Here is an 11,550-nt window from a genome sequence, read left to right as displayed (position 1 = left end):
ACCTTGGTATAATGGACAATGTTTCTTGCAATGATCTTTGCCACAAATCCAACACTGCAATCATCCCCTACCACCCCCTCTATTCTAATGCTCACTAGGCTATGACCTATTTCCCTTCTCAACTGCATTGAACTTCTTGTAAGGAACCACATTCTCTATTTAACTTGCATCCTAAGGTCTTCCCCTCTTTAGTGGCCACTTCCCTTTAACTTTCTCATTTCCTTTCAAATCATGCTTAGGCTCAACTTTACACTTTGACTGTTCATAAAAATGCCTAAGTTTCATGATGGCTTCCTCAAACGATGGTCGCTCATCAAAGTCAATTCGATATCTATATGTTGTTGGAAACCCACTCATGAATATTTGAATCTTTTCTTTCTCATCCTTAAGGTAAGGCATATACCACAAAAAATATAGGAACCTACTAGTATACTCATCATATGTCATGGAACCCATCTGCAACTCATAAAATGCCTTAGCTCTATCATGGTAATATCTCTCAGATAGATATTTCTCCTTAAAGAGTCTCTTGAAATCATCCCAAATCAAATATTCTTCTCAAATTCCCTTAACATTCTTCACACCTTCCCACCAAATATTTTCTTTCCCTTTCAGAATAAAGGTAGTTACTTTTACTTTCATGTTCTATAAATATTTAAGCAATCTGAAGAATTTATTCATCCCAAGCAACCATGCCTATGCATATTCTAACTTCTTCATCTCGCCATCAAATGTAGGCAACTTGAATTTCCTAAAATCCTCAGGCAAGTACTCACTCCTCCTATAAGGATGATGACAATTACAATTGTGATGGTCTCCTAGAGGTGAAACTAGAGTGATACCCATACATAATAATCCTCCTGTCAGGTGTATCCAATGGTCTTCCAATTTTGACTATGTCCCCTCTATCTAATTTGTATCCTAACTAAGACAAACTACCATATGCTCCATTAGTCTTCTCTTCCTTCTCTTGACTAATCCTCCATTGTCCCTATCTCTACAAGTATGACAAGCTTTGAAGGATCACTGCATTAACCTCTACCGCTTTTCCTGAGCCCTTGTAATTATTTCCTGAGCCTCAGCCAACCTGTCATTGTCAGTATTGAAACTTATAATATCTTCCCTAAAATGCCTCAATGTGTCTGCTATATCAGGAGAATACCCATCTCCTTGCTGCCCAACTGATCTATAGGGAGAGTCACGTGAATTGTAGTCTACCATTTTTCTCGTCATCTTTGATTGTCTTGTTTTTGCAAGTATGCCATGTCATATAAACCAAATATATACCGTAACTAAAATCATACCTCAATGATGTTCAAGGGAGGCTTATCTCATCTGCAAAATCAGTCCACATTAGCACAATACATGTATAACCATATCAATATATCAACATCGTGCATGACAATACCAACTATATACCGTGACCTTATGCATGACAACCATAATCATGAAAATGCATGCATAAAAACATGCATATATCCCATCAGGTCCAAGTATTTTAACCATGCTCTGATACAACCTCGTGGTATCAAATATTACCCAAAGAGAGTGCAACTTGTCTCTCATACCACCCTGTAACCGCCTCCTCCCATATCTACCCATTTTCACTAGCCTGTTCGGGGTAGACATGAGTTGATGGATACTGTGACATGACTCAAACTCCTAGATAACCTTAAGGAAATGGACTCGATAAAACAAGACCTTACTGACATCCCTCAAATGCTACAGGACTACAAGGAGCTAACCAACCACTCTAAGTGCCCAAACCCTGAGTTAACTTTCCTTTTTAGTGAACTAGACCCCCAGTCCCTCCCATGACAAGGCCTCCAAGTGACTATAACCCTCCAATCAATCCCATAAGCCTTTCTTCCCAGTGGCTGTAGTATTTTTCACTCAGTTCTATGCTAGTGACCCTAAGATCTAAGCCACTTTTTTAGGGCTAGGATCCAGACATATGCCCAGAACTTAATGAAACTTCTAGAACTGATAAATAACACATATACAAATCCTCTAACACAAAACTTAATCAAGTAATTGACCTAACCCGGTATAACCACGACAATCATTCTGTCAAACACATTGAGAACATGAGATCTACAGGTCATGAATGCATATCTGAACATAGGGATCTGAAACTTATCTAAGGTTTATCAAGAAGGAAGAATACATTATCACAATAACTGCAATAACATCTATTAGGTCATGCATTCATTAACCATTCATTTATCAATCAAACATGATAAGATCCATAACTTGGATCTCTCATAAAACCATGCTTATAACCAACATGAAACCAGATAAATAACAGTGATAGAGCAACCATTAAAGCCACATAATAACAAGTATAAATACTCATGAAATACAAGAGGAACTTAGCTCTTATTAACATATACAAAAGACAATCAAATTAGGGACTTCCATGTACCACTCGACCATAGATTGGGCTTAACCAAATATTTCTTTCAGCCAATCACCCCTATGTCATATTCCAATCATGAATACGGGATCTCATAGGATAAACCGATGCATAAAAAACCAAGGGAATCCAGAGGTTAAACCACCTCCACCCTCACATTATCGTGATCTCACCTAAATTTATCCTCCGAATACAAAACCAAACCGAGCTTGGATGCCTCAAAATTCCTTCACCATCCTTTGAGGAATTTTCCTCTCTCCACCCACCTATTGAGGGCTTCCTAAAGAAAACAATCCCCACCCCCAACCCTTGGGATTTTCATAAGACCACCTCACCCAAATCCAAAACCTTACAGCAATCCAAATCTCAACCAATAATGAATCCCATCACACCATGGCTATCCAGAAATGGTAAGGCAAGGCTAAAACCACTATCGAAACATGGAAAAACCCATGACAATGATAGCAAATGAACCAAATATACACATTCATAAATAATGCATGCCAAAACCAGCTAGGAAACCATACATGCAACCTGTTACCTGCAATTATTTCTACTAAAGCTCCTTGATTTAACATTTCCTTGCTTTATCCTTACTTTCCATGTTCTTCCTTTGCTTCCTTATTCTTCCTTTGCTTGATTTCTCTCATTATCCTCTTGGTGTTCTTCTCCTTTCTAAGACTAATTCCAAAACAAAAATGAAAAAAGGCTACAAACTAATGCTTTGAATCCCTTTTATTCTTGATGCCTTTAGTTTCTTCATTTTCCCTGTATTTTCCTTCAATTTCCTCCTCACATGAACCCTGTGACATTTCACCTTCCTTTTCTCCTAATTTCCTTTATTTTCATAAATAAATGCCAATTAATTCATGTTTTCCTTTCCAAAGCCTTTTCCAATTTCCCCTTAGCCATAATAAATAACAAGTGATGCCCACTAGGATACTTTCCCAACATTCAGCTTAGAATACATGTCCCATGACCTTGATCTTATTTTTCTTTTATTAACCTTATTACATGAGATTTTAACCTGGGTCTGTTACAGAATCCTAACTACAACTTATCTAAAACCTAAATATAGTCTTTATCAAAACTTATATTTATGGGTAACCCATCTAGTTATATAGCTTCATTTACAAACACTCATGCCACATCAGTGACATCGTAAGTGTTTCTCATTGGGTTGAAATGGCCACTTTTGGTCAATTATCAACAACAAACAATATGGTGTTGTGTTGTAATGACATGAATGGAAAACACATAATGAAATCCATAGAAATAACCTCCCATTCATACATAGGGATGTCATGCAGTTATAGGAGCCCTATTCGGTCATGATGGTCAACCTTCACTCGTGACACTAAGACACTTGGTGACAAGTTGGACAACTCCATGCTTCATCCTAGCCCAAATAAAAGTTATTCATGTTTGTGTACATGTTCTCCATGCTAGGATGTGCACAATAAAGTTCTTTATGTGACTCTTCGAGGATGGTTCTTCGTATGGCCCCTACCATAAGCATGTATATTCTTCCTTTAAATATTAATAGTCCATCTTGTTCATGGGAATAACCATAAAATTTGGTTCTATCCACTTCCCACTCTAAAGTAATGATGTAACACCCTCCTCCTACATCTACCCAAGTAACCAGCCAACCGAGGTAAACATGCGACGAGAAGCCACTATGATAAGATTCAATGTCCTAATTCACATTAAGGAAGTGGAATCAATGTAAAAACACCATACAAACCTTCAAAATCAACATTAGGACCCTCAGGAACCATCCCAACGTTTTTGTCAATCATCCCTTGGATCCCACTGAGATTTTAGACCACTTGACCCCAAATACTCCAATGGTATGGGCATGACAGCGTCCAGGAGGCTCTAGACATTCTCATGACAAGGCATGCTAGTGTCGAGGGACTAAATTACATAGTGTTGTTCTAGCGTCCCTGGGAATTGAGCCATTCTTTCAAGCCCAAGGCCAAGTCACTATCGTGAATTGAATGAAACTCGCAAAACAACAAGAAAACAAGGAAATGGAAATACAAATGCAATTAGTTGAATAAGACCTTGACTGGACCCCTACTAGCCATGACAGGCATTTCATCAAACATATCATGCATATGTAATCTACAGGTGTAACTGACAGATCTAAGCATAAGGGTCTCATACTCATCTGAGAATCATTAAGAAGCATTGATGCCTCAACACATTAGCTGCCATTTCATCCATTAGGTCATAGATACATTTTTCATTCATTTACAAGTAAAAAAATTATGAGAGAGATTCATAGCTACTGTCATATAACACATACATAACCAACATAATAGAAATAAAAATACCAGGGAAATCACAACCATATGATCCACATGTAACCAATATAATACTCATAAAATAACAAGGAGAAATAACCTCATATTATTGATGCAAAGGAAAACCAGTTGTGGGACTTCCATGAACCACACAGCCGTAGAAATAGCTGAGCCAAAACTCTCTTCAACCAGTCACCCTTGTGTCATATTCCAAGCATGAATGTGGGATCTCATAAAACACATCAATCTAAAACCATCCAGGGCTTCCAAAGTCCAACCACCTCAGTTAATCAAATATTGATTCCACCTCACAGTCGGACATCACCAAACCATCACTAGATCAGCTTCTATCCAAGCCTTCTAGGGCTCTAGAGCATTTGTTCCAACCAAGGCTCAAGGACTAGTAACTCAATCCACTAAGGGCTCCAGAGCATTTTTCCAGCCAAAGCTTCAGGACTAATAACTCAACCCAAGTTGTTATAGGGCTCCACAATGTTTGTCCAACCAAGGCTCCAGGAACTAGTAACCCAACCCAACCTAAGGAAACATGAGAACCAACCAGAAAACAAAGCGAATGAACACACAACACCATGGTACTCCAGGAAATGAAAAGGCTAGGCAAATACACTGTCAATCCAAGCAATCTTCCATGTGAGTGAAAAATTATGACCAATAAACAACATGCATATTCCATGCATGCCAAATCTATTTAGGAAAAAATACATGAAACAAAGTACTTTCAAGCATAACCCACTGTATTTGTTGATCCTAATGTCCTCTTGCACTTTCCTTCTCTTCCTTTGCATTCTTGCTCCAAAAATAAAAGTATGCCACACCCTCCAAGAGTGCTCCAAGAAAAATCTAAGTGCCCAAGAATGAGAGAGAGAGAGAGAGGAAAATGAGAGAGCTCCAAAATTGAACTAACAAAAGTTACCAACTAATCCTCCGAAGCCTTTTTATCAGTTCGACCTCCATTTTCCTCATTTTTCATTATTTTCCTTCAATTTCCTCCTCACATACAACCTGTGACCTTTCACGTCCCTTTTCTCCTAATTTCCATTATTTTCATAAATAAATGTGCCAAAAATGCCATTTTCCTTTCCAAATCCTTTGCTATTTCCTTTTCGAATGTCCTTAGCCATTAATAACAAATAGAACACCCGCACTAGGATGTCTTTCCCAACATTCATCTTTGAATAAGTTTCCCATCAATCGTGGTTATTATTTTTCCTTTATTAATTTTATTACAAGGAATTTTCACCAAGGTGGTTATAGAACCGTACCCCTTGGGGGAACACCATCCTCGATGTTCAAAAACACTTATAACCAAAAGACTACTGAAAGAAAACCGTACTACCGATGGAGCTTCATAAGTTATCTTGTTGCAGTATTTACAATGATCAACCTGCTGAGAAGCAAACCAACATGAAAAAATAAGAAACATAATATCATAATGACATGACACCTGTACTGCTTATTGGAGCTTTATAACATAGCTCATGGCGGTATTTAGATCAATATGCATATGTACATATAGCAACATCACCAAAACATATACCAAAACACCACACCAAAACTACTTTTCCTCAACCGGCAAACAAGGAAGGATACATAGCACGCATATGATCTACGATCTCCCATGTAGCTTCATTGGGCCCAACGTGCTTCTATTGCAGCTTAATTTTCTTGATATCTTCATTCTGGAGCATGAGAACCTTTTTATTATACACTAGGGCTCTAGCTGGAATTCTCCATCTGGTTCCACCTACAATACACACTAGTCAATCACATTATCAACATATTTAACATACTTCTTTAGTAATGACACATGGAAAACATCATGTACTTTCACTGTTGGAGGTAGTTCAAGTCTATAGTCTACTGGCCCAATCCTCTCAATAATGTTGAAGGGTCCACAAAACCGAGGTGCTATCTTGGCACATGATCCAATTTGTAAGGATATCTTCTTTGGTTTGATGCACAAGTACACATGTTCCCCAACCTGGAACTCATTGTACAATTCATTCTGATCTGCATAGCTCTTCTCCCTATCTTTTGTTGCCTTAAAATTCTTCTTGATTACCTGCATTTCCTATTTTTGATGAATCTCACACTCATGTGAAGGGAATTTTATGTATTATTCATGGGAACTATTATAGTTGCATCTTTAAGTGTATTGGACCATAGATCTTAAGAGCTCGAGCATTCTTGGTGGATTGGGTTAAGGTCTAGTAGGACAAGTATGGCCTATGGTCTACTACTTAGGAGGAGCCAAATAATTTATGTCGAGAGTAGCCCTCACTTTTTTACCACATGTGATGCCACACTTTGAGCTAGACAACTAGATATATTTATTCCCTATTTGTATTTTCATTTTGTATTATTGATAAGTGTTATCTAATATTGTGTATTTCAAATTGGACAAACGGAATTATTTGTATAAAACATTCCATGAATTATGTTTTATTGATTAAAATATATGATCAATGATTTACTTCTAGTATGCTGACATTAATTGAGAATTTTTGGTACGTCGATACCAGGTCTAATAATATGATGATTAGGACCACTATATATATATATATGTGTGTATGTGTGTGTGTGTAGTTGTTTTTATGCACATTATTCAATGAGAAGTAACTTATAGGCTGGAATGAGGCTATGTAATAGTCAGAGAGAAGTGTTATTAATGGGTCGATGTCGAGACATCGAACGATAATATATGATGCAAATTATTTTGTTATATTATGTATTAAACTATATACATTTTTATGACATTGGCTAAGTTGCAAATTGCACGTAACATAAGTTCTCAATGGGATAATTCCATGAAGATAATATACAGCCAACACCATAATGTGGCCCATGTTAGGGGGTTGACCCTAGTTCTTTCAGGAGGGGTGGAGGAATTTCTCACCATGTAACCTCCAAACCTGAAGTAGGAGGAGGTTTATGATGTACACACTCCTCTAGACATATGATGATGACTACCATTTTCTTGTTTAAGAAGTTAGGTTGATATAGTTAATTCTTCCACCACTTTTTGGAATTATCAGTTGTAACACCCTCCTCCCACATCTAACCAAGCAATCTGCCAGCTGGGGTAAACAAGTGATGAGAGGCCACTGTGATATGATTCAACCTCCTAAGTCACGTTAAGGAAGTGGAACCAACGGAAACACACCATACAAACATCCAACATCAGCATCAGGACCCTCAAGAACCAACCCAATGTTTCTGCCAACTAGCCCCTGGGTCCCACTGACATTTTGGATTACTTGACCTCTCGACACTCTCATGTTATGGGCATGCAAGCGTCCCTGGGATTTTAGTGACTTTTTTAGGCCTACAGCCCAGATCACTACCCAGAATTGAATCACATCTTCAAAACAGTAAAATAACAAGGAAATGATAGTATAAATGCAATCACTTGAATGAGACCTTGAATGGACCCCTACTAGACATGGTAGGCATTTCATCAAACATATCATGAATATGTAATCTACAAGTGTAAATAACATATCAGAGCATAGGGATCTCATACTTAGTTGAGAACCGCTAAGAAACATTGATGCCTCAACATATTAACTACCATTTCATCCATTAGATCATAGATACATTGATCATTCATTTACAAGTAAAAAGATGATGAGAGACATACATAGCTACTTTCATAAAACACATATATAGCCAACATAATAGCAACAAAAATACCAATGAAATCAGTGCCATACAAACTAGATATAATCTAGTATAATACTCATAGAGATACAAGGAGAGATAACCTCATATTGGTGATGCAAAATCCAAACCTAGGATGCAACTTCCACGTTCCACCCGACCATAGAATGGATGAAGAAAAAAATCTCTTTATCCATTCACCCCCGTTCCATATTCCAAGCATGAATATGGGATCTCACAAAACACATCAATCAAAAACCATCCAGGGCTTCCAGAGGCCATCCACCTCAACACATCAAACAGTGATTCCACCTCAGGGTCAGACATCACAAAACCATAATCATATTGGTATCTATCCAAGCCTTCTAGGACTTCCAGACCATTTGTCCCAACTAAGGCCTCCATGACTAGTAATTCAACCCACATCTGTCGCAGGGCTTCCAGAGCATTTTTCCAACCAAGGCTTCTAGGACTAGTAATTCAACCCACTAATGGATTCTAGAGTGTTTGTCCAACCAAGGCTTCCAGGACTAGTAACTCAACCCAAGTTGTTATAAGGCTTCCAAAGAATTTGTCTAACCAGGGCTTCTAGGAACTAATAAGTCAACACAAACTACAGAAACATGAGAACCGACCAAAACAAGACAATGAAATAAACCCACATTCACCATGGATATCCAGGAAATGGCAAGGCTAGGCAATCCATTATCAATCTAGGCAATCTTCCATGCCAGTGACAGATCAAGACCAATAATCCACATTCATATGCCATGCATGCTAAAAATATTGAGGAAAACATACATGCGACTTGGTACCTGCAAGAAAAAACCGTTGTAGTGTTTGATCTCGATGTCCTCTTGCTCGTTCCTTCTCTTCCTTTTCCTTCTTGCTCCAAAAATCCAGTATGACACACCCTCCAAGAGTGCACCAAGGAAACTCTAAGTGTCCAAGAATGAGAGAGAGAGAGAGAGAGGAAAATGAGAGAGCTCCAAAACTGAACTGAAAAAAAGTTACCAATTGGTCCTCAGAAGCCTTTTTATCAATTAGGCCTCTATTTTCTTTATTTTTCATTATTTTCCTTCAATTTCCTCCTCACATGCAACATGTGACCTTTCACCTCCCTTTTCTCTTAATTTCCGTTATTTTCATAAATAAATGTTCTAAAAATGCCATTTTCCTTTCCAAAGCCTTAGTCATTGCCTTTGCCAATTTCCTTAGACATTAATACCCAAATTAACACCCACACTAGGATGTCTTTCCCAACATTCATATTGGAATAAGTTTCCCATCAATTGTGGTTATAATTTTTCCTTTATTAATTTTATTACATGGAATTTTCACCAAGGCTATTACAAAACCGTCCCCTTGGAGGAACACCCTCCTCTGTTTTCAACAACACTTATAACCACAAGACTGCTGTAAAAAAAACATACTACCGATGGATCTTTATAGCTTATCTCGTTGGATTATTTACAATGATCAACCTGTTGAGAAGCAAACTAACATGAAAACATAACATCATAATGACATGACACCCATACCGCTTATTGGAGCTTTATAACATAGCTCATGGTGGTATTTACATCCATATACATATGTACAATTACCAAATATCATGAAAACATGTACCAAAACATATACCAAGTCATATACCAAAACACCATACTAAGATTGGTTTGCCTCAAGCGGAAAATAAGGAAGGATACATAGCCCGCATCTGATTCACCATATCCCATGTAGCTTCATCGGGCCCAAATTTCTTTCATTGTACCTTAACCTGGTCGATTTCTTGGTTCTAGAGCATGAGAGCCTTTTATTGCAATATACATTGAGGCTCTAGCTGAAATTCTCCATCTGGTCCCACCTACATTATAAACTAGTCAATCACATGATCAATATATTTAAAATACTTTTTAAGCAATAACACATGGAAAACATCATGTACTTTCATTGTCGGAGGTAGTGCAAGTCGATAGGTTACTGGTCCAATCCTTTCAATAATGCTAAAGGGTCCACAAAATGGTGGTGCCAGCTTGGCACATGATTCAATCTGTAAGTAGCTCTTCTTTGGTTTTATATGTAAGTACACATGTTTCCCATCCTATAACTCCTTGAATAACTTGTTTTGATCTGAATAGCTCTTTTTCCTATCTTGTGCTACCTTCAAATTCTTCTTGATTACCTACATTTCCTGTTCAATGTTCACCAACATGTCTAGTCCAATCAACACCCAGTTAACTAGATCACTGCAATTGATAGGAATATTGCAACTCCACCCATACAATGCCTCAAACAAACTCATCTTCAAAGATTACTGGTACCCATTGTTGTAACAGAACTCTACCAGCGGAAGATACTCTTCCCACTTTCACTATTGATGCATCACATACATCCTCAACATGTCCTCCAATATCCTATTGACCCTCTATATCTATCCATTAGTCTCCAGATGATAAGTTGTATTCAAGGTCAACTATGTGCCCAAACCTACAAACAACTCCTTCCAAAACTTGGAAGTGAACTTTGCATACCTATCTAACACAATCTTCTTTGGAACACCATGCAATCTAACCATATCTCTGATGAATCCTAGTGCTACATAGCTAACTAAGAAAGTAGAATTCACTAGAATGAAGTGTGCAACCTTTTTCAACCTGTCCACAACAACCATGATGGAATCATGTTGTCTCACTGTCCTTGGAAAACTTGTGATAAATTCCATGGAAATGACCTCCCATTTCCATTCTGGAATCACAATCGGTTGTAGCAATCCACCTGGATGTTTACACTCTGCCTTCACATGCTGACAATCGCAACACGTAGCCACAAACTATGCTACATCCCTCTTCAAGTTCAGCCAATAATAAAACATCTTCACTGTGTTAAATGTCTTCTCATAGCCTGGGTGTCCTGAATAAGGTTTTGCATGAAACTCCCTCTTCATCACCTTCTTGAGCTCACTACTATCTGGCAGATATATCTTATCTCTGAATCTAACTAATCCATCTATTTAAAGGAAATAGTCCATATCTGGTACACCTTCACCTGTACATGTACCTATACCACTACCTATACCTATACCTATGCTACTACCTATACCTGTACTACCACATGTACTTGTACCTATACTACAACTTGTAC

This window comes from Pinus tabuliformis, chromosome 5_1, assembly GCF_031772625.1.
Source record: "Pinus tabuliformis cultivar Carrire ecotype Pingquan chromosome 5_1, CPIR1, whole genome shotgun sequence".
NCBI classification, from domain to species: Eukaryota; Viridiplantae; Streptophyta; class Pinopsida; order Pinales; family Pinaceae; genus Pinus; species Pinus tabuliformis.
This window is presented reverse-complemented; position numbering follows the sequence as displayed.